Here is a 26,751-nt window from a genome sequence, read left to right as displayed (position 1 = left end):
GGATTTATCAAAATGCACTAAATATCGCATGCGATAGGAAAAGGGGTGTTTTATGGTAATAGGCAGTTTATCGCAATTTGCGCTAATACCTATGCGAAGTGCTATCTTAGCACAAATTGCGATAACTTTTTCGCACTTTGCAATTAGTGCCAGAATTGATGTGTTTCCTACATACAACCACTGGGAGAGAGAGAGGGAGAGAGAGACTAGCCATAATGCCCTCACACTAGATTGGTATTGAAAGCTCTATGGGAGGCCCACCTAGTCACTCGAGGTGAGGTTTAGGTATTAGTGTAGGGGTTAGGGGCCACTTTGACATTCAAAGTGAGACGTACGAACAGAACAGTGCTCTTGTGAAGATTTGATGACCTTTGAAGTGAGGAAACTCACCCAAAGATGAGATTTGTGAAATGTTCTCTCAACCTAGCTTGATGGACTCTCTACCTGGGTAACATCAAGCTAGGTTGAAAGAACATTGCATAAATCTCATCTTTGGGTGAGTTTCCTCACTCCGAAGGCCATCAAATCTTCAACAAGAGAGCACTGTTCTCTTCATACGTCTCACTTTGAATGTCAAAGTGACCCCTAATCCCTACACTAATACCTAAACCTCACCTCGAGTGACTAGGTGGGCCTCCCATAGAGATATAAATATCAATCTAGTGTGAGGGCATTATGGCTAGGGTCTCTCTCCCCCCCAGGAGGGCCCTGATAGCTTGGCTGGCTCTCCAGGAGCTTAAAACGGCATGTGCGAAAAACATCACAACCACGATAAAGCCCTATCGCACAGCTTTACGCAAATAAAAAGGTGTAGTTAAAATTTGCGTTAAAGCCGTGTGATACGGCTTTGCAAAACTGTGAGGCTAGCCCACTTGGCCAAAATTCCCACCCCAATATCCTCCCTTTTCTCATTTGCATCGCACCAAACATTATGGTACTTTCGCATGCTTTAATGGAGAAATTACTTACCTGATAATTTTGTTTTCCTTAGTGTAGACAGATGGACTCAGGACCAATGGGTATAGTGTACTCCTGATAGCAGTTGGAGATGGACCAGATTTCAATCTGACATCAGCCCTAGTACATATACCTCTGCAGGAAGTGCAGCTCTTCAGTATTCTCCTCGAAAAGCATTGTGGATATATGTATGACTCAATAATTTGAAAAACTTGATTAACTTTATAACTTGGTTAACTTAATTAATTTGAACTGGTTGAATTGGCTATAGCTGGAGACCACCAGTGCCCTCAACCGAGAAACGTTGACACCCAGTAGGATGGGTGTCCTAGATGAAGAAAGCATGGCTTACCTGTGAATCACTCGCTCCCGGAGATGTCCCCCTAGAATGCTATAGTTACACAATGTTAGGTTCCATATTAGTACTACTACCCAAGAAAGATATCTAGGTGTCATAGTGGATAATACATTGAAATCATCGGTTCAGTGTGCTGTGGCAGTCAAAAAAGTAAACAGAATGTTGGGAATTATTAGAAAGGGAATGGTGAATAAAATGGAAAATGTCATAATGCCTCTGTATCGCTCCATGGTGAGACCGCACCTTGAATATTGTGTACAATTCTGGTCGCCACATCTCAAAAAAGATATAATTGCGATGGAGAAGGTACAGAGAAGGGCTACCAAAATAAGGGGAATGGAACAGCTCCCCTATGAGGAAAGACTAAAGAGGTTAGGACTTTTCAGCTTGGAGAAGAGACAGCTGAGAGGGGATATGATAGAGGTATTTAAAATCATGAGAGGTCTAGAACGGGTAGATGTGAATTGGTTATTTACTCTTTTGGATAATAGAAAGACTAGGGGGCACTCCATGAAGTTAGCATGTGGCACATTTAAAACTAATCGGAGAAAGTTCTTTTTCACTCAACGCACAATTAAACTCTGGAATTTGTTGCCAGAGGATGTGGTTAATGCAGTTAGTATAGCTGTGTTTAAAAAAGGATTGGATAAGTTCTTGGTCGAGAAGTCCATCACCTGCTATTAATTAAGTTGACTTAGATAATAACCACCGCTATTACTAGCAACTGTAACATGGAATAGACTTAGTGTTTGGGTACTTGCCAGGTTCTTATGGCCTGGAGTGGCCACTGTTGGAAACAGGATGCTGGGTTTGATGGACCCTTGGTCTGACCCAGTATGGCATGTTCTTATGGATGGTTCCTGGAGTGAGTCTGAGGAACGGCTCTCGGCAGGACAGTGCTTGTAGCTCGGATATATGACGGGCCGAACAGACTGCCAGCAGGAAGGCTGCCTTCAGTGTTAATAGTTGGAGAGACAGGTCGCGGAGAGGTCTGAAGGAGGTTCCTGCTAGGAAATCTAGGACCAGGTTGAGATTCCAAAGAGGCAACTGGCCACTTTAGGGTGGTCAGATCTGCTTGACTCCTTTCAGAAAGCGGGAGACAACCGGGTGAGAGGCTATGCTGCCGCTCTCACTCTTGGTTCCGTAGAATGACAATGCGGCCACCTATACCTTGATGGAATTGAGAGACAATCCCTTCTGTAGGCCGTTCTGCAGGAATTCCAAAATTGCAGGAATTTTGACAGAGTGTGGTATGATGTCGCGGTCCTCACACCAGGCTTTGAATACTCTCCAAATCCTTATGTATGTTAGGGATGTGAAGAACTTGCGCGCTCGGAGAAGGATGTCAATTACTGCCCCCGAGTATCCGCTTTTACTTAGGCAAGTCCTCTCAATGGCCAGACCGTAAGAGAGAATCGAGCTGGATCCTCGTGGAGGATCGGTCCTTGTTGGAGCAGGTCTCTGTGTGGAGGTAGAGGCAGGGGCTCCCTGTCAGCAGTCTTCGCATGTCTGCGTACTATGGTTTTCTTGGCCAGTCTGGGGCCACTAGAAGTACTGGTTCCCTGTGGTGTTCTATCTTGTGGATGACTGCGCCCAATAGGGGCCATGGCGGGAAGGCATATAACAGAATCTCCTGTGGCCAGGTCTGTGCCACGGCATCAATTCCCTGGGACTGGGGTTCCCGCCTGCAGCTGAAGAAACTGGGTACTTGGGCGTTGGACCGGTTTGCCAGGAGGTCCATGGCTGATGTTCCCCAATGGTTTACTATCAATTGGAATGCTGTGGTCGACAGCCTCCATTCTCCTGGATCTAGACTTTCTCTGCTGAGCTAGTCCGCAGCGATGTTGTCTTTCCCGGCAATGTGGACGGTCAAGATCTCTTGAAGATTCACTTCCGCCCATGACATTAGAGGGTCTATTTCCAGAGACACCTGTTGGCTTCTGGTTCCTCCCTGACAGTTGATGTAGGCCACTGTTGTGGCGTTGTCCGACATTACTCTGACTGCTTTTTCTCGGAGTGTGTGAACGAACCTTAGGCAGGCTAGTCTGACTGCCCAGGCTTCTAGGCGATTGATATTCCATCCCGATTCTTCTTCGTTCCATTGCCCTTGGGCGGTTAGCTCCTGGCAGCGTGCTCCCCATCCTCGTAGGTTGGTATCCGTGGTGAGTAGGATCCAGGTTGGTGAGGCTAGTCTCGCTCCCTGGCACAGATGGGTTTCTTGTAGCCACCATTGTAGTTGGGCCCGAACTCTGTCCGGGAGCTGAAACCATACGGTGTAGTTCTGGGACAGTGGATTCCATCGTGATAGTAGTGAGCATTGTAGGGGTCTCATGTGAGCTCGTGCCCATGGCACTACTTCCAGTGTGGATGCCATGAGGCCGAGAACTTGTAGGTAATCTCATGCTGTGGGGCGAAGTTCGCTCAACAGGGTTCGTAACTGGGTCATCAGTTTTGATCTCCTTGTCAGGATGACCTTGTCTTGTTTGGTGTCGAACTGGACTCCCAAGTATTCTAGAGATTGGGAGGGCTGCAGGCAGCTCTTGTTTGTGTTGACCACCCACCCGAGGCTCTCCAGTAGAGTTTTGACTCTGTTGGTTGCCTGGTGGCTTTCCTCTGGGGATTTCGCTCTGATCAGCCAATCGTCTAGATAAGGGTGCCCGCGGATTCCTTCCTTCCTCAGTGTTGTTGCCACCACCACTACCACTATGATCTTGGTAAACGTCCGGGGTGCAGTAGCTAACCCGAAAGGTAGTGCCTGGAACTGGTAGTGATGGTCCAGGATCGAGAAGCATAGAAAACGCTGATGCTCTTGATGGATCGGAATGTGTAGGTAGGCTTCCAACAGATCCAGGGAGGTAAGGAACTCTCCAGGTTGTATCGCCCTTATTACCGAACATAGGGTTTCCATTCGGAAGTGAGGAATCTTCAGGTGACGGTAGACCGCCTTAAGGTCCAGGATGGGTCTGAACGTTCCTTCTTTCTTGGGGACGATAAAATCGATGGAATAATGTCAGGTACTTATTTGTTGTGGACGCACCAGTGTCATAGCCTCTAAGGCTAGCAATCTGGTCAGTGTAGTTTCCACTGCCATCCTCTTGGAAGGGTCGTGGCAGGGAGATTCCACAAACTTGTCCGGAGGGAGGTGGTGGAAATCCAGGTAATATCCCTCTCGAATGATGGATAGGACCCACTTCTCCGAGGTTATCTCAACCCATCTTTGGTAGAATAGGGCCTCTATGGCTTCTTTTTTTGGATGGGTCGGCTGATTTTCATTGTGGGGTGCGGCTGGGGCCGGAGCCTGAGCTGGCTCCCCTTTTGTTGTGCTTGTTCCGAAAGGACTGGCTCCGGCCTGCGGGGCGGGCCACTTGATATGTGCTTCTATATGGGCTGAAGCGCTGTGATCCTCTGCCCCTGGAGGTTCAGGTGAAGGATCGCTGGTTTCTCTTATTCCTGTCCTCCGATAGCTGCGGCAGTGGGGACTCGCCCCATTTGTTGGCTAGTTTCTCTAGTTCGCTTCCGAACAGGAGTGTTCCCTTGAAAGGCATCCTTGTAAGTCTCATTTTGGAGGACACGTCGGCCGACCAGTTTCGGAGCCAGATTTGTCTTCTGGCTGCCACGGCGGATGACACTCCTCTAGCTACTGTACGTACCAGATCAGAAGCGGCATCCGTGAGGAATGATATAGCTGGTTCCAGGGCCTCCCCAGGTGTGTTGTTCCTGGTCTGTGCTAAGCAGGTGAGAGTCACCATGGAACAGGAGACCGCGATCTGTAAAGACATAGCGGAGACGTCAAAGGATTGTTTGAGGATAGATTCCAGATGTCTGTCTTGAGCATCCTTGAGTGCTGCTCCTCCCTCCACCGGGATAGTAGTGCGCTTCGAGACCGCGCAGACCATGGCATCCACTTTCAGACATGCCAGGAGATCTTTGGTGGCTGGGTCCAGAGGGTACATGGCTGCCAGAACCCGGCCCCCTTTGAATGTAGTTTCTGGGGCATCCCATTCAAGGTCAATTAGTTGCTGGATGGCTTGTAATAGTGGGAAATGGTGGGAGGTCTGACGGAGTCCCTCTAATAGTGGGTTCGTCTTAGGTTCCCCCGAGGCACTTGTGCCCGGGATAGCCAGCTCTTTTAAGTTGTGTGTGACCAGGTTTGGAAGCTCGTCCTTGGTGAAGAAGCGTCTCATGGTTCGGTGGGGCTCAGTCCCCAGAGGGAGTTCCCCTTCCTCCAGGGGTTCTGAATCCTCATCTGAGTTGTCCGTGTCCCCGAAGGTGGGGCTTCTGGGCGGTGGGATCACTTCCCTGGGCATAGAGGGTCCAGGCATGTTGAGGTCCTCTGGTGGAGCCTGTGGCCGTATTATAGGGGGCCCCGGTTGCATGTGGATGAAGGTATGCAGACCTTTGAAGAATTCCACCCAGGAGATAGATGCTGGGTCTAGACTAAGGGGCGCCGCATCCCTGGGGAGCCCCATTTGAGGGGGGGTCCCGCTGTGCAATGCTAGGTCTGGCATACTGCTCGAGAGGCTGGAGCCCGGTACCGGCTGGGGAGGGCCATGAGTTGGATCCCCTAGGGCCTCTTCGCACTGTATACACAGGGCCGTGGCCTCCTCATTCTGTGCAGCTCTAATGTGGCATGCTGGGCAAAGGCCCTGAGCTTTGAGTTTATTTTCCGGTGGTGCCATTGCTTGTGCGCATAAAATACAGTTGTGCGCTCCAGTGTGCGTCGAAGTTGTGCATGTAGTTTTGGTGTGCGCTCAGGAAGATATGAGCGCTGATGTGCGCACAGGTCGAAGTTATGCGCCCGGCACAGTAAATGTGTGGCTATGTGCGTCGCTTGTGTGCCAGATACTTGGGCGCGCGACGTTGTGCGCACAAGGTATTTGTGCGCATGGCTCGCCTCTGTGCGCACGGATTGGAACGGCAGCGAACAGAGCAAAATGGGGACGGCGACCACGCAGACAATATGGCGACCACTTGGAGGGTCTCCACGTGGGAGGACCCTCAGATCTGACCGGGGTCTAGCCCTGCTAGGGCAGATCAACCTGGTGGCACTGGTCCCGGCTGGTGACCTGTGCGGTTCCTCGAGCTTCGGAGACCGGAGACTTTTAAATAGATTTCTACTTTACCTTGTCTCGGCGCTTCCCGGTCTCGTTCTGGGTGGTCTCCGACTGCGGGGGCAGAGGGAAAATACCTTCACCGCCGCGCTCGAGGTTGCACCCGCTGCCTCTCAGCCTCACGCGATGTCAGGGGCTAGGTCCCCGCCGAGGGTCGGCCGCCGGACAGAGGCTTACCTCCGAGGGATCGTGGAAATCACCTCGGGAAATCTCAAATGGGGGAGGGACCCAATGGGTGTCACTGCAGGAGAGCGGGGCTCGTCTGAAGAGGTAAGATTTCTTCTTATTTTAGTTTTCTTTGGTAAAATTACTCTAATGCTGTGTGAGCGTGCATAGAGTCCCTAAATGCTACGGAGACGGAAAATACTGGAGAGCTGCACTTCCTGCAGGGGTATATGTACTAGGGCTGATGTCAGATTGAAATCTGATCCGTCTCCAATTGCTATCAGGAGTACACTATACCCATTGGTCCTGTGTCCATCTGCTACACGCTAGGAAATGGCGTTTTCGCATGCATTAAATGTGTTTTTTGCATGTGAAAACACCATATAGCACTTTGATAAATGACCCCCTTATGACTGAAAACTCACAAGTTATCCATCTAAATGGCCGGTTTGCCATATTCAGCCATTTATCTGGCTAAATTATAAATGGATAAGTAGTTATCCAGCTATAATTTAGCCAGTTTAAAAAAGGGGTGTTTCAGGGGCATTCCGGGGAGAGGTTGAGTTATCCAGTTAACATATAGCTGAATATTGAGTTTATCTGGCTACGTTAGCTGAATAACTTTAGACCTGCTCCAGAGGTAGCTCAAAATTACCCGGCCTTGTGTGGCCAGATAACTTTCTACTTAACCAGATATTTTCAAAGATATCTGGTTGAATAGCACTGTCATTTCTTCCCCCTCCCCCACCCCAAAAAAACAAACCCCAACGTGACCGCAGCCCGATTGTCAGCCTACCTAAACACACATAAACGGCCCTTTTGGGTGGGCCCAGTGCCCCTCAGCATCAAAAAAATGCCTGATCCCCCCCACCCTGTGGCAACCTTTCCCCAGTTTCATTTAAAAGGATCCACTGGAACCCCCTCCCCCCACAGTCACAAAAGAAAGCAGATCACCTCCTCCACCCCTGGACTCTCTCATCCCCCCCCCCCCCCATGGCTAAAACCCATCCCTGCCAGGAGCGAGGGCCACCACTCATCCGTTCCCTGCGGCTCCGGCGCTGCTTCCGATAGGCAGCACTGGAAGCATAAACTGACCGGATAACTTTAAAACCTAACCAACTACATTCAAACATAGGTGGTTAGGTTTTAAAGTTAGCCAGTTACATGATGCTCGATAACTTTAAGCAAGTATATTCAGTGGGAAGTTTAACCCACTGAATATACAGTATAACTTGTCCACTAAATGGCCTAATGAATATTGCCCTCTATAAGTCAAAGGACAGATTATTAATGCTATTCAGCTGTAAAAACCATGGGTAAAAGACATGTCTTTCCTACAAATGAGGAGTTCATTTGTACAACACAGTTCTCTAGGAAGCTTTTGTCAGAATGCAAGAAAATGCTCCATTCCAAGTTGTTGCTAACTTACAGACCAATGCAGAAAGCTGAGCGTTAAAACTGTATACTGAAATTCAGTGTCCTAACACACAATCTACTTTTTTTTTCTTTAAATTCCCAATGCAGTAAGTTAATGCCATGCTAATGCATCGGGAGTTGAATTGTGCGTTCAGCACAGGGTAAATGCATATCTGAACTCAGGGTGGATCAGTTCGCCAGTCTTTTTGCGGGAGAGGGGGAAGAAGGGGGGCTGTTTTTTCAGTGACAGCTTTGCGTGAAGCCTGCACCCGAGGAAAAGAGAGAAGTAAAGGCAAGGGGTAGCAGCCGCCTCTGGAGAGGGGCAGCTTTCAGCAAGTGCCAGGATTTCTGCACTTTTCCTCTCATGCTTCAGTGCTTCAGGCGGTCCTGGCAGCTGAGGGAGGATGTGGCTCCTGGTCTATACTACTTTCTGGGCAACAGGTAAAATAAAACTAAAGATTGCCCCTCCACGCTGCATCTTAGGAAAGGGTGTGCAAAAAAAAAAAAAGATAGAAATCATGCTCTTCTGACATCACTTTTCAATTAAAAGAAAAAGAAATTGGCATTGACCAGGAGTAAAGTTTCCAGTGCTAAGAAAACTTGGGTTAGGCCACCACGTTTCTCTACACTGGGGGTAACACTTAATGCCCTCATCGGCGTGACATTTCTATGTGAGGGTGCTAAGCAGGAGACCGTTTACACTTCTTGCTGCATCAGCAGTAAAGTTTATGCACATAAAATGTACGCAAAACCATGGGTAAAACTACACATTCTGTTGAATGCTTCTTATTGCATCTGCCTGTTAATTTCCTTAAAAGGAGGAAGCTGATGGTGGCATTAGTGGTCCACATTAGGAATCCTTATCCGAAAGTAATGAAACATGAATGAGTGGAACTCATTGTCTCAGCCTTGCAAATCTCCTTCACGTAGGCTGATCTCAGATGGGCTACCAATGCTACCATGGCTTTAACAGTGTGAGCCTTGACATGCACTTCTACAGTCAAGCCTGCCTCGACTTAAATGGTGGAGATGCAATTTGCTATCCAACTAGTGTGCATTTAACTAAGTTTATTTAAGTCAAAAGAAAAATCTGTGTGGGTTTTCTAAGGGCTTGAATTTGCTCCAGATAGGTGGCCAAGGCTGTTTTGCAATCCAAATTGCGCAAGGCTTATCCACCTTTTTTGGATATGTAGGCTAGGAAAGAATGTTAGCAGAATAACTGGTTAGGCAGAAGCTTGGGATGCATGCGCAGATCATCCTATTAAAAAACTTGGTATAGGGTGATAAGCAACTAGTGTCTGGAACTCACTAACTCTGTATGCCAAAGTGATTGCCACCAAAAATATGATCTTCCAGGTCAGATGCTTCAGTTTTCAGAATTTTAATAGCTCAAAAGGAGCTTTTATCAGCTAAGTCAATACAATGTTAAGGTTCCAAGATTCAGCAGGAGGTTTGATGGGAGGCTTTAACAGAAGTAAACTCCTCATGAACCTGACAACTAAAGGTTATACAAAATGGATTTATTTTCTATATAGTGATAGGTGCTAGCTGCACTGAGGTAAAATCTAACCATCTTGATCCCAGACTCAGATATATAAAAGGTATTCAAGCTATTGTTGTATGTCACAGAAGAAAGCAGAGTTGCTTACCTGTAACAGGTGTTCTCCCAGGACAGCAAGATGTAGTCCTCACATATGGGTGACATCATCAGGCGGAGCCCTATTATGGAACACTTCTGTCAAAGTTTCTAGAAACTTTGACTGGCACACTGAGCATGCCCAGCATGCCATGATCCCTGTGTCCACAGGAGTCTCCCCCCTTCAGTCTCGTTTGTAGCAAAAAGCACGAGCAAAAAAATAAAATAATAAATGTAAGCGGACCCAACTCGGGGGTGGCGGATGGGTTTGTGAGGACTACATCCTGCTGTCCTGGGAAAACATCTGTTACAGGTAAGCTACTCTGCTTTCTCCCAGGACAAGCAGGATGGTAGTCCTTACATATGGGTGATTAGCAAGCTACAGGCTGACTCATATTACAACTCGTGCAGCAGGCACAATAATTGGGGTGCTATTGGCAATGATGAGGCAGCCTGAAATCACAGCAGGTGGTTGTGGAAGGAGTTGAGGTTTATACTGGAACAAAGTTTTTCAAGACAGATTGGCCAGCGGCCGAGTCTTAACGGATTTCCTTATCTAAGCAGTAGAGGGCTGAGAATGTGTGAAGAGAGCTCCATGTCACTGCCCAGCAGATGTCGGCAATTGGTGCTGAACAATAGTGTGGTATCGATGTTGCCATGGCCCTTACAAAATGTGTTTGCACTCAACCCTGGAGAGGAAGGCCTGCTTCCTCATAGCAGAATTCGATACAGTCTGCTAGCCAATTGGAGAGAGTTTGTTTGCCCACTGGAACTCGCAGCATGTCTTTGTCGAAGAAGCAGAGAGTTGAGTGGATTTCCTATGGAGTGCAGTGCAGTCTAGATAGATTGGAAGTGCACGCTTACAGTCCAAGGTGTGCAAAACCCTCTCGCCCTGGTGAGAGTGAGCCTTGGGAAACAGTGGGCAGACTATAGCCTGAGTAAGGTGAGAGGCTGTGTCCACTTTAAGAAGAAATTTAGGAAGAATACGAAGGACCACTTGGTCATGGAGGAACCTAGTGTCGGATGAGTATGCAACAAGGACTTGTAACTCACTGACCCTTTTAGCAGAGGTGATGGCTACAAGGAAAATAATTTTCCATGTTAGAATTTTAATGTTATAGGAATACAAACGCTCGAATAGGGAAAAGATGAGCCTTGTAAGCACTACATTTAGGCCCCATTCCGTAACCGGTGATCGTAGAGGAGGCTTAAGTGGTAGAAAACCCATGATAAGCTGACTCATAAGGGGTTGAGCCTTTAACAGGGCATCCCCTACTCCCTGGTGGTACGCTGAGATGGAACTGAGGTGTACCCGTGTGGAGGGTCTCGCGGTGGTTTGCAATTGAGCCACTGTCTGCTGGACCTTGTGAACGAAGAGATTATCTGGCAAATATGTATCTAGATATCATTAAACAGCTTCTCAACCAAATGGAGTTAATTATAAACATAGAGAAAACAGAATTCATACATCTAGAAAGAAAAAATTTAGAAGTCATTCAGAACCCAATCACACTCAAAAACAGCAAAAAGATAGAACTAGCTGAGAAAGTACGAAACCTAGGAGTGATATTCGATACTGAACTAAATATGAAGCAACATATATCCTTTAAAATAAGGGAAGGTTACAACAAACTAATGACTCTTAGAAGACTAAAACAATTTCCGATCAGTGCTACAAGCATTAATTTTTGCAAGCACTGACTATTGTAATGCCATTCTACTGGGCTTACCATAACACAACAATTAGACCACTCCAGATACTGCAGAACACAGCAGCAAGAATTCCGACAGGAAAAAGTAAGAGAGACCATATCACTAACACCCTCATTGAACTACACTGGTTACCCACTGAGCAGAGAATACAATACAAGTCACTATGTACCATACATAAATTAATCCATGACGAAAAAACAGATTGGCTAAACATTGCACTTTGAGTACACGTCCCCAATAGGAACCTGAGATCTGCAAAGCACTACTAACTATACCCTCAGTCAAAACAGCAAGGCTAACGCAAGTAAGAGAGAGAGCCCTATCATTAGCAGGGCCATCATTATCGAACACCATGCCACTAGAAAACCAGACTGCAAAAAGACATCAAGCTATTCAGAAAAAGTCTAAAAACATGGCTATTTAAACAAGCATACCGCAAAGAGAATGGAGAATAGAATCCAGGGAATTGTAGAGAGCAATGAGTTTGTACACTAACGAAACACAACCAAGCAATACGACTTTGTTGTACTTTTAAGCAGTAACAGATTACATGTAGATTATATATATAGTTAAAAATTGTTCTAATAAATCTAAGCATATCTATCGCACTTATCACCCTATAGTTATTATCAAACTCTGTACCGTAACTTACAGGCACCTGTCTAGTTGGTATAATAAACGCATTTAGCAACATTAATTTATGTGCCTCATTGTTAACCGTTGTGATGGCTCCCAGCTTAACGACAGTATATAAAAGAATTTAAATAAAATAAAAAAAATAAATCTGCGGTGCATGGCAGATCAGCTAGTTTATCTTGGACTTCGGGCCGTAAATCAGGGGCTGTAAGCCAGGTTCACCATCTAGCACTGAGTCCTGTTGCTGGCAACGGGAGGATGTTTCGAAGCAATTACATGTTGCTCGAATTTCATGTGGACGGCAGAGAGGTTCCCTTGGAGTTGTGTCAAATATAACTGGTAAATAGCAATTTGTGACACCAATATAGTTCTTGGAAGAAGTTATGACCTAGACCCTCCCGAAAACCTCTGGTCCTTTTTAGTGACCAGGTTGAAAGGGATGATTTCAGATACGTCCTTTACTTAGGTCTCTGTGCCGAAGCAGGATTAGAGTACTCATTGCCTTTCGAGGATCCCGGGATAGGTATAGGGGTTCACGGAGGCTCAGAAGGACGAGTTGGCGTCGATGACTTAGGCTGTCATTGGTAGGTGCCACAACGAGGCGGTGCCACAATGGTGCTAATATTGATGGCTCCGGTGTTAGTAGATTCTGGAAGGCATCGAGGACAGCCTGACAGAAAAGGACGTCCAGCTCCTCCCTGGAAGCTGGTATAGGTAGCGCAGCTACAGGGGCAGACAGGCTAGGCGTTACTGGCACTTCCACATGAATCTGTGGTGGCTCAGTAACCGGCACTGGTGGGGAACGCCTCGGTACCTCGGGTGCAGAGGAGCATGGAGACTCTTGTACCTGGGCCCGCTTTGCAACTGGCTCAATGGACATTGATGCCGGTGTGGTATCAGTGCCGGCACCGAACGCGGAACCACATCGGTGCCGGCGACGATGTTTCCCTCGGTGATCGGCCCGGTCATTCTCCAGCACTGAGGAAACTGCCACCGATATCCGGAATGGTGTCAGTAACAGACGGTTACTGTGGCAGTGATGATGTTTCCCTCAGTGCTCGGCCCGGTCATTCTCCATCACCGAGGAAACTGCCACTGATGTCCAGAATGGCATCTGCGGTATATTTACACGAAGGGTAATAAGATACAACTCTCTTTAGTCATGTCATAAACTCAAACAAATCTTAGAGAGACAACATATATAGTTAATACAAAATTTATTGAAAATACCCACATATATACCTATATAGACCATTAAAACTAAGCTAGCACACTCATATATTCATACCACCAAATAAAAAACAATGATTTTTTTTTTGAGATGTTGAATTTTAGGAATTAACATATGCTCCTTTCACAATATAAATACTTTTCAATTTCATATACTCTTATAAATTATCACTATAATATGTCAATTAATCATTACATATGTCAAATATCTCCACAGTCATTTAGTCAGGATCATCTGCTCATTATGTCTGACAAAAGATGATACAAGATCTCTTCAGATCTTGTATCATCTTTTGTCAGACATAATGAGCAGATGATCCTGACTAAATGACTGTGGAGATATTTGACATATGAAATGATTAATTGACATATTATAGTGATAATTTATAAGAGTATATGAAATTGAACAGTATTTATATTGTGAAAGGAGCATATGTTAATTCCTAAAATTCAACATCTCAAAAAAAACAGAATGGCATCTGCGACAGACAGTTACCACGGCAGCAACGATGATTCCCACGGTGCTCGGCCCTGTCATTCTCCAGCACAGAGGAAGATGCCCTCGCTGTTCCGCGTGGCATTGGTGACAGACGGTCACTGTGCCTCTACTGCTCCTGGCATTGTTTTTCGCCCAAGGATTGCACGGGGCTCTGGTTGAGAACCCGAAGTATGGAGCATTTTCTTTAGTCGAGGGCATCAACGGAGGTGACAAAGGCGGCTTCGATAGTATCGATGGGGCATCGATGGGATCGGAGGCATTGACAGGGCTATCGACAGCGACCACAACGGGAACCATGGACGTCCCAATCCCTCTAGCCCCGATGCACCCGTTGGGAGATCGCAGCAAGGACACTTGCGGGCTTCGTGGGGCAGACCAAGGGTGATAGACATAAGGAGAAAGAGGGCCGCAATTCGGTTGGTAACCCGGGGGAACCAATAGTGAGGTGGCAGGAACCGACCGGAGAACAAGGCATAGTACTCACCGAGCGTCGATGAAATGTATGCGAAGGGAGACCCGTGTAAGGAAATTATTTGTGAAGTAAAACGTCAAGTGTTTCCGTGAGGAAAGGTTGTGAGAAAAAATCTCACAGAGCTCCTAAACATGAAGCAAACTGCAGCACAGAAAAAAAGAGACTGAAGGGAGACCCCTGTGGACACAGGGATCATGGCTTGCTGGGCATGCTCAGTGTGCCAGTCAAAGTTTCTAGAAACTTTGACAAAAGTGTTCCATAATAGGGCTTCACCTGATGACGTCACTCATATATGTGAGGGCTACCATCCTGCTTGCCCTGGGAGAAAGAATCTTATTACCTTTCCCTCATCAGAAGGCAAACCACCTCCACTTAAAACTATAAGACCTTCTAGTGGAATATTTCCAAGAAGACAGAAGCACACAAGATACATCCCTCAGGCAGATTAAGAAAACTGAATACTACCATCTCAACATCCAGGCTGTGAGGGCTAGAAATCTGATGTTGGGTATGGATTTATGTTCCCAAGTTGTGTGTGTTAAGTATGAAAGAATTTCCCAATTGGATCGGTTCTTTGATTAATAACTCCTGAAGAAGTTGGAACCATACCTGTCTTGGCCAGTAGAGGGCCATGAGAACCATAATCCCCCAACCTCTTGTAAGTTTTAGGAGAGTTTTTGCCACTAGAGGAATGGAGGATATACGATAGACCACCATCTTTCCAATCCAGGGAGATGGTGTCACAAGCTAGTTTGCCTTCTGACTCTCTCCTGGAGAAAAAGGAGTAACCTGGTTCAGAACATAAGAAATTGCCATGCTAAGTCAGACCAAGGGTCCATCAAGCCCAGCATCCTATTTCCAACAGAGGCCAAACCAGGCCACAAGAACCTGGCAATTACCCAAACATCAAGAAGATCTCATGCTATTGATGCCAGTAATAGCAGAGACCATTCCATAAGTCAACTTGATTAATAGCACTTAAAGGACTTCTCCTCCAAGAACTTATCCAAACCTTTTTTAAACCCAGCTACACTATCTGCACTAACCACATCCTCTGGCAACAAATTACAGAGCTTAATTGTACGTTGAGTGAAAAAGAATTTTCTCTGATTAGTCTTAAATGGGCTACTTGTAACTTCATGGAGTGCCCACTAGTCCTTCTATTATCTGAAAGTGTAAATAACCGATTCATATCTACTCGTTCAAGACCTCTCATGATTTTAAAGACCTCAGCCATCTCTTCTCCAAGCTGAACAGCCCTAACCTCTTCAGCCTTTCTTCATAGAGGAGCTGTTCCATCTCCTTTATCATTTTGGTTGTCCTTCTCTGTACCTTCTCCATCGCAACTATATCTTTTTTGAGATGCGGCGACCAGAATTGTACACAGTATTCAAGATGTGGTCTCACCATGGAGCGATATAGAGGCATTATGACATTTTCCATTTTATTAACCATTCCCTTCCTAATAATTCCTAACATTTTGTTTGCTTTTTTGACTGCTGCAGCACACTGAGCTGATTTCAAAGATTATCCATTATGATGCCTAGATCTTTTTCCGGGTGGTAGCTCCTAATATGGAACCTAACATCGTGTAACTACAGCAAGGGTTATTTTTCCCTATATGCAACACCTTGCACTTGTCCACATTAAATTTCATCTGCCATTTGGATGCCCAATCTTCCAATCTCACAAGGCCCTCCTGTAATGCATCACAATCCGCTTGTGATTTAACTACTCTGAATAATTTTGTATCATCCGCAAATTTGATAACCTCACTTGTCGTATTCCTTTTCAGAACATTTATAAATATATTGAAAAGCACAGGTCCAAGTACAAATCCCTGAGGTACTCCACTGTTTACCCTTTTCCACTGACAAAATTGACCATTTAATACTACTCTGTTTCCTGTCTTTGAACCAGTTTGTAATCCACGAAAGTACATCACCTCCTATCCCCATGACTTTTTAGTTTTCTTAGAAGCCTCTCATGAGGGACTTTGTCAAATGCCTTCTGAAAATCCAAATACACTACATCTACCTGTTCAGCTTTCTCCACGTTTATTAACCCCTTCAAGAAAATGAAGCGGATTTGTTAAGCAAGACTTCCCTTGAGTAAATCCATGTTGACTGTGTCCATTAAACCATGTCTATCTACATGCTTTATGATTTTGATCTTTAGAATAGTTTCCACTATTTTTCCCGGCTCTGAAGTCACGCTCACTGGTCTATAATTACCGGGATCGCCCTTGGAGCCCTTTTTAAATATTGGGGTTACATTGGCCACCCTCCAGTCTTCAAGTACAATGGATGATTTTAATGATGTTACAAATTTTAACTAATAGATCAGAAATTTCATTTTTTAGTTCCTTCTGTACCCTAGGATGCATACCATCTGGTCCAGGAGATTTGCTACTCTTTGGTTTGTCAATCTGGCCAGTACATCTTCCCGGTTCACAGTGATTTGGTTCAGTTCATCTGACTGTTCACCCTTGAAAACCATCTCTGGAACTGGTATCTCTCCAACATCCTCTTTAGTAAACACGGAAGCAAAGAATTCATTTAGTCTTTCTGCAATGGCCTTATCTTCCCTAAGAGCCCCTTTAACCCCTCAGACATCTAATAGTCCAACCGATCCCTCACAGGTTTCTTGCTTCGGATATATTTTAAAAAGTCTTTAATATGAGTTTTTGCCTCTACAGTCAACTTCATTTCAAATTCTCACTTCGCCTGTCTTATCAATGTGTTTACACAACTTGACAATGCTTATGATTTTTCCTATTTTCTTCAAATGGATCCTTCTTCCAACTTTTGAAGGATTTTTTTTTTTTGCTAAAATAGCCTCTTTCACCTCACCTTTTAACTATGTCGGTAATCGGTTTGCCGTCCTTCCACCTTTCTTAATGCGTGGAATACATCTGGACTGTGCGTCTAGGATTGTATTTTTAAACAATGTCCATGCCTGTTGAACACTTTTAACCTTTGCAGCTGCACCTTTCAAGTTTTTTTCTATTTTCCTTATTTTATCAAAGTTTCCCTTTTGAAAATTTAGTGTTAGAGCTGTAGATTTACTTATTGTTCCCCTTCCAGTTATTAGTTTAAATTTGATCATGTTATGATCACCTTTGCCAAGTGGCCCCACCACCATCACCTCTCTTATCAAATCCTGTGCTCCACTAAGAACTAAAATAGCTTCCTCTCTCGTTGGGTTCCTGAACCGATTGCTCCATGAAGCAGTCATTTATTACATCCAGGAACTTTATGTCTCTAGTAAGTCCTGATGTTACATTTATCCAATCAATATTGGGGTAATTGAAATCTCCCATTATTACTGCACTGCCAAATTGGTTAGCTTCCCTGATTTCTCTTAGCATTTCATCATCTGTCTGACAATTTTGTCCAGGTGCATGGTAGTATACTCCTGTCACTATACTCTTACCCAACACATGGGATTTCTACCCATATAAATTCTACTGAGCATTTAGTCTCTTGTATGATCTTTATCTTATTGGACTTTATACCCTCCTGGACATAAAGTACCACACCCCCACCAAGTTGATCCTCCCTGGCACTGCGATATAATTTGTACCCTGATATAGCACTGTCCCATTGGTTATCCTCCTTCCACCAGGTCTCTGTGATGCCAATTATCTCAATCTCCTTTACTGCTATACACTCTAACTCTCCCAGCTTACTTTTTAGACTTCTGGCATTGGCGTACAGATATTTCAAAGTGTGTTTTTTGTTTGTATTAATAACCTGCTTTTCAGTTGATAGGGAAATTTTGGAAATCTTTAGCTCAGGTGATTTTTTATATATAGGCACATGGATGACATTTGTTTTTATTAGAACCTCTCTGTTGGGATGCCCTAACTCTCTTGTTTCATTAGTATCCTTCAAGGATACATTCCTCCGAACCATGCAATGCTGAGTGACTGTTGGCTTTCCCCCTTGTTCTAATTTAAAAGCTGCTCTATCTCCTTTTTAAAAGTTAGTGCCAGCAGCTTGGTTCCACTCTGATTAAGGTGGAGCCCATCCTTTCGGAAAAGTCTCCCCCTTCCCCAAAAGTTTCCCCAGTTCCTTACAAAACTGAATCCCTCTTCCCTGTACCAGCGTCTCATCCACGCATTGAAACTCTGGAGCTGTGCCTGCCTCTGAGGACCTGCATGTGGAAAAGGAAGCATTTCAGAGAATGCCACCCTGGAGGTTCTGGATTTCAGCTTTCTACCTAAAATCCTAAATTTGGCTTCCAGAACCTCTCTCCCACATTTTCCTATGTCGTTGGTGCCCACATGTACCACGACAGCCGGCTCCTCCCCAGCACTGTCTATAATCCTATCCGACATGTGAGGTCGGACACCTTCACATCAGTCAGGCAAGTTACCAGGTGGTCCTCACGTCCAAACACCCTGCTATCTACATTTCTAATAATTGAATCACCAATTATGATGGCCGGTCTATCGCTTTCTTCCTGGGCAGTAACCCTGGGTAGACTTGTCCTCAGTGTGAGAGGCCAATACATCACCTGGAGAGCAGGTCCTTGCTATAGTATCACTTCCTGCTACACCAATGTGATGTTCTCCAACTGGGAGACCTTTCTGATCCAAGGCAGCACTGGGGCTGCCAGACTGGATTTGGGACTTGAATATTATGTCCCTAAAGGTCTCATCAATGTACCTCTCTGTCTGCCTCAACTCCTCTAAGTCTGCAACTCTAGCTTCCAGAGATCGGACTCGTTCCCTGAGAGCCAGGAGCTCTTTGCACCAAGTGCACACATACAATCTCTCACCGGCGGGTAAAAACTTATACATGTGACACAATGCAAAAGACTGGAAAGCCCCCCCTCTTGTTGCTGGACTGCTGCCTTTATCTTAATTTTGTTAAGTTCCTATTTAAGTTGGGAAAAAGAGATGCAAACAGATCTACCATGGATATACCCCACTCATGGAATATCTGATTTGCAACTCATGTCTAAGGACATTTATGTGGTCCTAGATACTTGGCTCAGTTTGTCCGCTATGACATTATTTTTGCCTGGCAGATATGTAGCTTTGAGGGTCATCCCTTGCAAGATGGCCTAGTTTCACATTCTGATAGCTTCCCAACACAGAAGAGGCAATTGTGTCCCTCCCTGCTTGTTGAGATAGAACACAGCTACTTGCGTGTCTGTCTGTTGTGTTGGCCAAGTGATCTCTGAAAATTTTTAGAGCATTACAATTGCCCTTAGTGTCAGAAAATGTATCTGGTGAAACTTTTCCTGAGCAGCCAAAGGCTCCAGGTGTGGAGTTCCTCTACATGAGTTCCCCAACCAAGGGTGGACATGTCCTTTGTTAAGGCAATTTGAGTAAGTGGAATTTGGAAGGATATCCCCTTAGCAAAATTTGACTAAGCCAGCCACCAGGACAGAGTGTCCTTGAGCTGCTGGGTGACTCAGAAGCTGTATCTTAGAGACTTGAAGCCAATGGGATTGTAATGTCCACTGGGCTTATCTTGTGTGGAGCCATGCCAAAGGTGCTACATGAATTGAAAATGCCATAAAGTCCAACATCCTCATCATGTCACATGCTGATATCTGCTGACTCTTTTATTCTTTCCACTGTAAATATCAGAGTGATAATCTCTCTTGTGGAAGAAAGGCTTTTGCCTGAGTTATGTCTACTATAGCTCCCATGAATTCAACTGAGGTAGTGGGCACAAGTTGGATTTTGTATAATATATGAAGAACTTTAGCAACTCTAACGCCAGATTGATTTTAATTAATGAGCTTTTTACACTTTTCTGAAAAATACCCTTAACTAGTCAATAGTCCAGATAGGAACACACACTATCAGTTTGCAAAGATGCACTACAACTATGGCTGGACATATCATGAACACTCATGGTACTGGCATTAAACCAAAGGGTAGAACATGGTACTGGAAGTCATGTTTTCCTGTTATAAATTTGAAGTACGTCCTACAGTTTGAATGCATCTCTATGTGGGTGTATGCATCCTTTAAATCCAAGGAATATAGAAAGTGTCCTTTTTGAAGGAAGGGGATTAAACTGTCCAGGGAAAGCATAATGCACTTTTCTATTAACAAGAATTTGTTTGAGGCCCATATGTCTAGGATGGGATTGAGTTGTTGTTGTCTTTGCTATCAGGAAATATCTAGAATAAAATTTCCACCTTCTTTCCTCTGCTGAAATAAGTTCATGATTAGTAGGATCCTGATCCTGAGAGATGCAGTAATAACTTCTCAGTGGGCAATTTGGGGGTATATCCAATAAGCGAAGTTTGCATCCATTTCACTCTATAGTCAGAACCCAGATATCCAAGATTATCCTGGGCCATCATTTTACTTAAAAACCTTAGCATTCCCCCATCAGGCAGGTTGTCCCCTAACAGATGCTAGAATACTAGTTATATTTTATGAATCTAGTCAAAATACCATTCCCTGTTTTGACTAGGGTGCTGTTTCTTAGGGATCCTCTGCTATCTGAGATGAGAGCAAGGCCCTTGTTGTCTCGAGTGAGGGGACAGGAGAATTTTACTTCTTTGGAGGCTCATGGCCCATTTGAGTACCTCCTAGAAGATATGAAGGGCAGGCTAGAAGTGACTGCAGAGAAAGTCTTAAGCACAGAGCAGTGATCTTTGGTTTGATCTACACTTTCCTTGACTTTATCTCCCTTGTAGAGCATATCAGCAAGCCTGTACTGTACATCTGGTCTAAGGTCTGAAGCTCCTAGCCGTGAGAGTCTAAGAGCACCAATATCTTCAGCTATTCTTTTTATAAAATTGGCAAAAGAGAGGGGGACTTTCTCCTTTTCTGTGGAGAATAAGGACTAGAGGGGAAACTTGATGACTTCTGATCAGTGTAGTCCTCAGATTCATAACACTGATCTACAGCCAAAATGCTTCCAAAATGAATGTAGTAAAACTTTACTAAATCTGGGTCACCGAGAATGAAAATGATGCTTAAAATTGTTGATTGGCTTTAGTTTTCAAGATATGCTACTGGGTCAATATATATGATCTTTGAGTTGGGAATTGAGGGGGATAAGTGAGTTAAGAGGGGTAAGGATCTCAAATTAAACCAGAAATGACTAATATACATCTCTGACTGAATCTTTGAATAAATCTATGACTGGGTTTGGACAATACTTGCCTTTTGGGCACAACAATGGACAAAACTAAAGCAGCTTTAAAGTACTTTGGTGGTAAGTTTTCAAGGTTAAGTGAAGCTAAGATAAAGGAAGGCGTCTATTGGCCTTCACCATTCATGAACTTCTTTGAGATGATGTATTAAACTGTGCACTGCGTGACAAGGAAAAGGCAGTGTGGAAAGCCTTCCAAGATGGTGGTGAAAATTTTCTCGAAAACAAGGCAGAGTTGGTGGAAAACCTCCTCAAGAAATAAAACAGCCTTGGCTGCAACATGTAACTAAAGATATATTTTTTGCACTCATATCTAGATTTTGTTCCACCAAACTGAGGAGTATTGGGCAATGAACATGGTGACCGATTTCACCAGGACATTGCAGTAATGAAAAAACAGTATCAGGGCAAATGGAGCTGGACGATGACAAGAGATGTTCCATTTAATGAATACAAGCAACGAGTCAAGAATAGCCAAGAAGCCACTGAATAAGAACTAAACTATTATGTACATGCATAATAGTTTTGGGCCTTTTGTTTCATAGTTCATTTTATTTCTAAAATCCATTTACTGATTTAATTTTTAAAGTATTACATAAACAGGACAGGTGAAATATTATGCAGCCATAAATAAACAAAAAGACCCAAGTTTACAATTTATGACAACTACCTACACACTATGTATGCAACCAATGTAAAACATAAAAACTTAAATATAATGGAAACAGTAGCCAATCAGCTGGTTTAATTGTCATATTTGAATTCAGCACATCAATAATAAATGGCACATTTTATTGCTGAAACAGACAACTTCTAAAAATTTGCATACCAGTGTAATCTTAACCAATAACCTTGAAACCAATAACCATGAGGAGCCTTCAACTGGCTGGATGGACCTAGACCATGATGTATTTCAATGTTCAGGGTAGCTCTCTCCTGCCTCGCCAGTATACTAGAAACAGACAATGGTGTGGATTGTACTGTGCGCGCCCCTTTGGACACCGATATTGATGAAATTGCCACTGGCGCTCCAAGAATTTCAAAGATAGACTGGTATCCATTTGCTTCACTATAGATACCCTTGATACAGATGTGAGACAAATAGAGTCCCCACTGTCTTTTGAATCTTCCTGTTCAATTCCTTGTGAAAATTGCTGATGTTAATCAGGAGGAATGGTCACATCTTCCCAGGACATCAGAGGTGTATCAGTGGCTATGACCTGAGCTACTGGAGGTTGATGCAATCCCCCAGATTCCACTAAAGATGCTTGGGATGATGGTGGCTATTGTTTGTATCTCCCTGTAATCAATACAATGCATTCAATGGGATCAATGTCGACACCTCGTGACCTTTGTTTGATGCTCTGCATTGGTATCCCTCAATGTTGACACCTATGAAGCAGAATCCTTCATTCTCATTGGTTGGGCTGAACTAGACAATGGTCTATTTTCCTGGCCTCTATCAAAGCTTGATCTTGATGAAGTTTTCTTGATGTCTATGCATTACCAGCATCTTGTGCAGTTCCTGGGTTCTTCGATGTCAATGCCTCCCAATACCAATATCTATGGCTGGACCTATCCATCTCAAAGAACTTTTCCAAGAGCTCTACGTAGGACTGACAGCCTCTTAGTCATCTCCTTAGATGTGGAACATCAGATATGTTTAATTTACCTGGGGAACCGACCCACATCATCTGTCATGAGGATCCGTAAAAGACAAAGGGCATTTTCACACTGGGGGCACTTAAGAAGCTGGCTTTCTTCTTTTTGACAGTCGAAAAATAGGCACAGTGAAATCAAACGATTCTTAAGGAAAAAAAAGTCTGATGAATGCTTCTCATTGCATTGATGCAGATACAATATGTGACTGCACAAAAATTTCAAACAAAAAAAAAATCCTATAAAGCTTTTACTGGCATGGACAAGGTATGCCACACAACAAAAAAAGAAGAAATTTAGCCTTACATGTTTAATTTCCTTTCCTCTAATTCTGCTAGATTAATCCAGACATGTGGGTTTACATCGCCTATTAGCAGATGGCGACACAGAATGCCTTTTTCAGTAGCATCACCACCAAAAAATAGGATGGTGCCATGTAGGCAAAATCCAGTATATTTGTCAAAGCAAAAGTAAAATACCTTAAACACTATTACAAACCTCAAAAATATAGGAGAAAATCCTCCAGGATAAATTCCTCTTTCTAAATTCCAATAGAGAATAGAAGGTAAAAGGAACAGAAAGCAAGAGCTAAAATACGTAATGATTAGTGAAGGAATGTAAGAAAGACAGAGTGGCTCCCTTACAAATGTTTACTGGAGCAAGAATCAGTGCATCTGCTCATGAAAAAACCTGAGTTCTCATAGAATGAGCACAAAGCCTCCAGAATCTGCTAACCTTTCAGTGAGTAAGCTGAAGAAATAGTTTTCTTAATCCATCTGGCCAATGATGACCTGCAAGCTGTCTCACCTTATGAGGTCTGCCGAAAAGAACAAACCATCTATCAGTGCTCCTAAAAGAATCTGTGTAAAATATTAGAAATATACAGGAAACATACAAAAAATAGACATTTCTTTTTCCTCTGACATTCTACTTCCAAGAATACTGGAAGAGAAATTGTCAGATTTAGATGAAGAGACACAATCTTATGTAAAAAAAAAGAGTTCTGGACAAAAGGTGACCAAGTCCATGGAAATTACTAGGTAAGGATTTCTGCAAGATAAGGCCTGTAACTCTGAAATATGTCTGGAAGAACAAATGACCATCATAAACACATTTTTCCTTTTTTTTTTTTTTTTAAAAGAGATATTTTAAGCATGTGGGGACTTCGTTATAGCTAATTTCTAGTCAAATAACTCAGCTTGGATTCCTCGCTACCCTCCGGGGTATCTCGCTCCTGAAGAAGCTCTGGGCACCCGCTACTCAGAGGCCTCTCGCTTCCATCTACCCTTTGGGGTTTCTACTACTAACTCAGACAACCGCTCCTCGGGGGTCTCTCTTCTCTTTCCAGGATCATCTGTGCTCCTAGGTACTCGATCCTCGAGGGCCTATTCAGCTTAGGGCATCCTGCACCATGGACCTCGGGTCCCGCCTTCATCATCTACCAGGAGGATTCCTGCACTACTCTTCAGTGAGTACCTCTATGCTCCAGCTCTCCATTTCCACCCTCCAGGTTTGGCTTATCCTGCTCTGCGGAACACTACCAACCTACTACATCCAGGTGAGACCATCTACATCTGAGACTGTCTGAGCTTATTGGCACATTGCTGGACTTCTGTGCCATCCATTCCTGTGCTAATATCATCTATCTACAGCAGTCAATAAAGCTTTCCCTCTCAAGTGTCTGCTCTCTGAGTCTAGCCTATCGCTGTGGTTCCCCACGGGGCCCCTCCCCGTGGGAGGAGTCATCACCACTGCGACTAAGAGTCCACACTATGCAACTAACCCAACAGATTGCTAACTCCATAGACTCGGCTCAGCTCGCGGCCTTGCAGGCCATTCCTGGCCTAGCCCAGCGGATCACTGAGCAACAAAAGTCTCTGGAAAGCCTAGCTACTGCCTTCAATCAGTTGCATGCTCAACTGAATATCTCAGCAATTCCAGTGAAAGAATTGCTGTCTCAGGTGGTGACCGTCAAGACCACTGTACCTTTATCCACGCCTACCCGCTTCATGGGCAAAGCAAGAATGTGTAGAGGATTTGTTAACCAATGCAGTATGCATTTTTCTTTACAGCCTACCCTCTTTCCCACAGACGCTTCCAAGACCACTTACATCCTGTCTCTACTAGAAAGACGAGCCTTGGCTTGGGCTTCACTGTTATGGGAACGTGAAGATCCTATCCTGAATGACCTACCAGGATTTATAAAACTTTTCAAGTCTGTCTTCGACGACTTGGCTCGCCAGACCGTCACTGGATCTGCTCTGCTGAATCTCCAGCAAGGTAATAAGCTGCTCACAGACTATGTGATCGAATTCAAGACTTTAGTATCCAAACTATATTGGGACATTGGATGTCTATGTGCTATCTTCATGGAAGGCCTCAACTCTCGCTTAAAGGACGAATTGGTGGCTCATGATCTGCCAGATACCCTTGAGTCTCTGATGGAACTGGCCGGGAGGATTGACCGCCGTATTTGAGACCAAACTCAAGAGGCTAAGAGTTCACGGAAATTCGTTTCGGGGGCTAACCGCCCTAAACCTATGCCTATTGCTTCAAGTCTACTGTCTGCTCCCTTAGAAGAGGAAGAGCCTATGCAACTAGGCTGAAGCCATTTAACTTCCAAGGAGAGACGTTTTCGCAAACGCATGGGGTTATGCCAGTTTCCCATCCAAACCTGTCCCATCTGTCCGGGAAACTGGCAGGCCTAGGATTCTGCAGAAGGACTTCTCCTAGGCCTCACCTCTCCTATTCCTCCATTATCTTTACCAGTCTCTCTTCTCTGCGGAGGTCTTGAATTTCAGACTCTCGTTCTCATTTTATCTTGAAACGTTTAATAGAACATCTACGGATCCCTACCACACCAATAGCTAAGCCATTGCTATTGTCTTCTATCCATGGGGAACCACTTCCTGGAGAAGTTTCATTGAGTACCCATTCATTGAGTACTCTGAATCCATCTCATTCCTCGTATTGGAAAAGGCCATGCACCCTGGTGGTACTTGGACTGCCTTGGCTACAAGATCATATGCCACAATTTAATTGGGCCATGTTGTAATTATCCCGTTGGGGGCCTGGCTGTCATGGCCGGTGTCTCACAGAAGTTTCACCGCTCATTTGCATGCCCACTACCACCATTGTTACCTGGCTTACCTCCACAATACACCTCTTTCCAGGACGTTTTCTCTAAACAAGCAGCAGATGTACTTCCACCGCACAGAGTATTTGTCTGTGCTATAAACCCGAAACCGAATTCGAAGCCTCTCAAAGGAAGAGTTTACCCTCTTTTCTGTAACTGAGACTAAGGCCATGTCCGCCTACATACAAGAGAACTTTCAGAAAGGTTCATCAGACCTTCCAAATCCCCTGCTGGTGCAGGCTTCTTTTTTGAAGGGAAGAAAGATGGCACCTTAAGCCCCTGCATTGACTACAGGGGTCTGAATGAGATTACCATCAAGGACCGGTATCCTTTGCCCTTAATTTCTTAACTGTTTGATAGGCTCCAAGGAGCTAAGATATTCTCCAAACTGGATCTTAAAGGAGCCTACAACTTGGTGCGTATTCGTGACGGAGATGAATGGAAGACTGCTTTTAACACTCGCAATGGACACTTCGAATATCTCGTCATGCCCTTCGGTTTAGGTAATGTACCTGCAGTCTTTCAAAATATGATGAACGACATTTTACGGGACTTACTATATCAATACGTAGTAGTATATCTCGATGATATACTGATCTTCTCTCAAGATATACAAACTCATCAAGAGGA

General features: G+C 44.5%; 1 protein-coding gene across 3 annotated transcripts in view; it reads right to left on the bottom strand.

Annotated features, from left to right (window-relative positions):
• IDE (insulin degrading enzyme) overlaps positions 1-26,751 on the bottom strand; it is a 434,361-nt gene that overhangs the window by 155,842 nt on the left and 251,768 nt on the right. The window lies entirely within an intron of this gene.

Source organism: Rhinatrema bivittatum, chromosome 7 (assembly GCF_901001135.1).
Source record: "Rhinatrema bivittatum chromosome 7, aRhiBiv1.1, whole genome shotgun sequence".
Classification (NCBI taxonomy): Eukaryota; Metazoa; Chordata; class Amphibia; order Gymnophiona; family Rhinatrematidae; genus Rhinatrema; species Rhinatrema bivittatum.
This window is presented reverse-complemented; position numbering and strand designations above follow the sequence as displayed.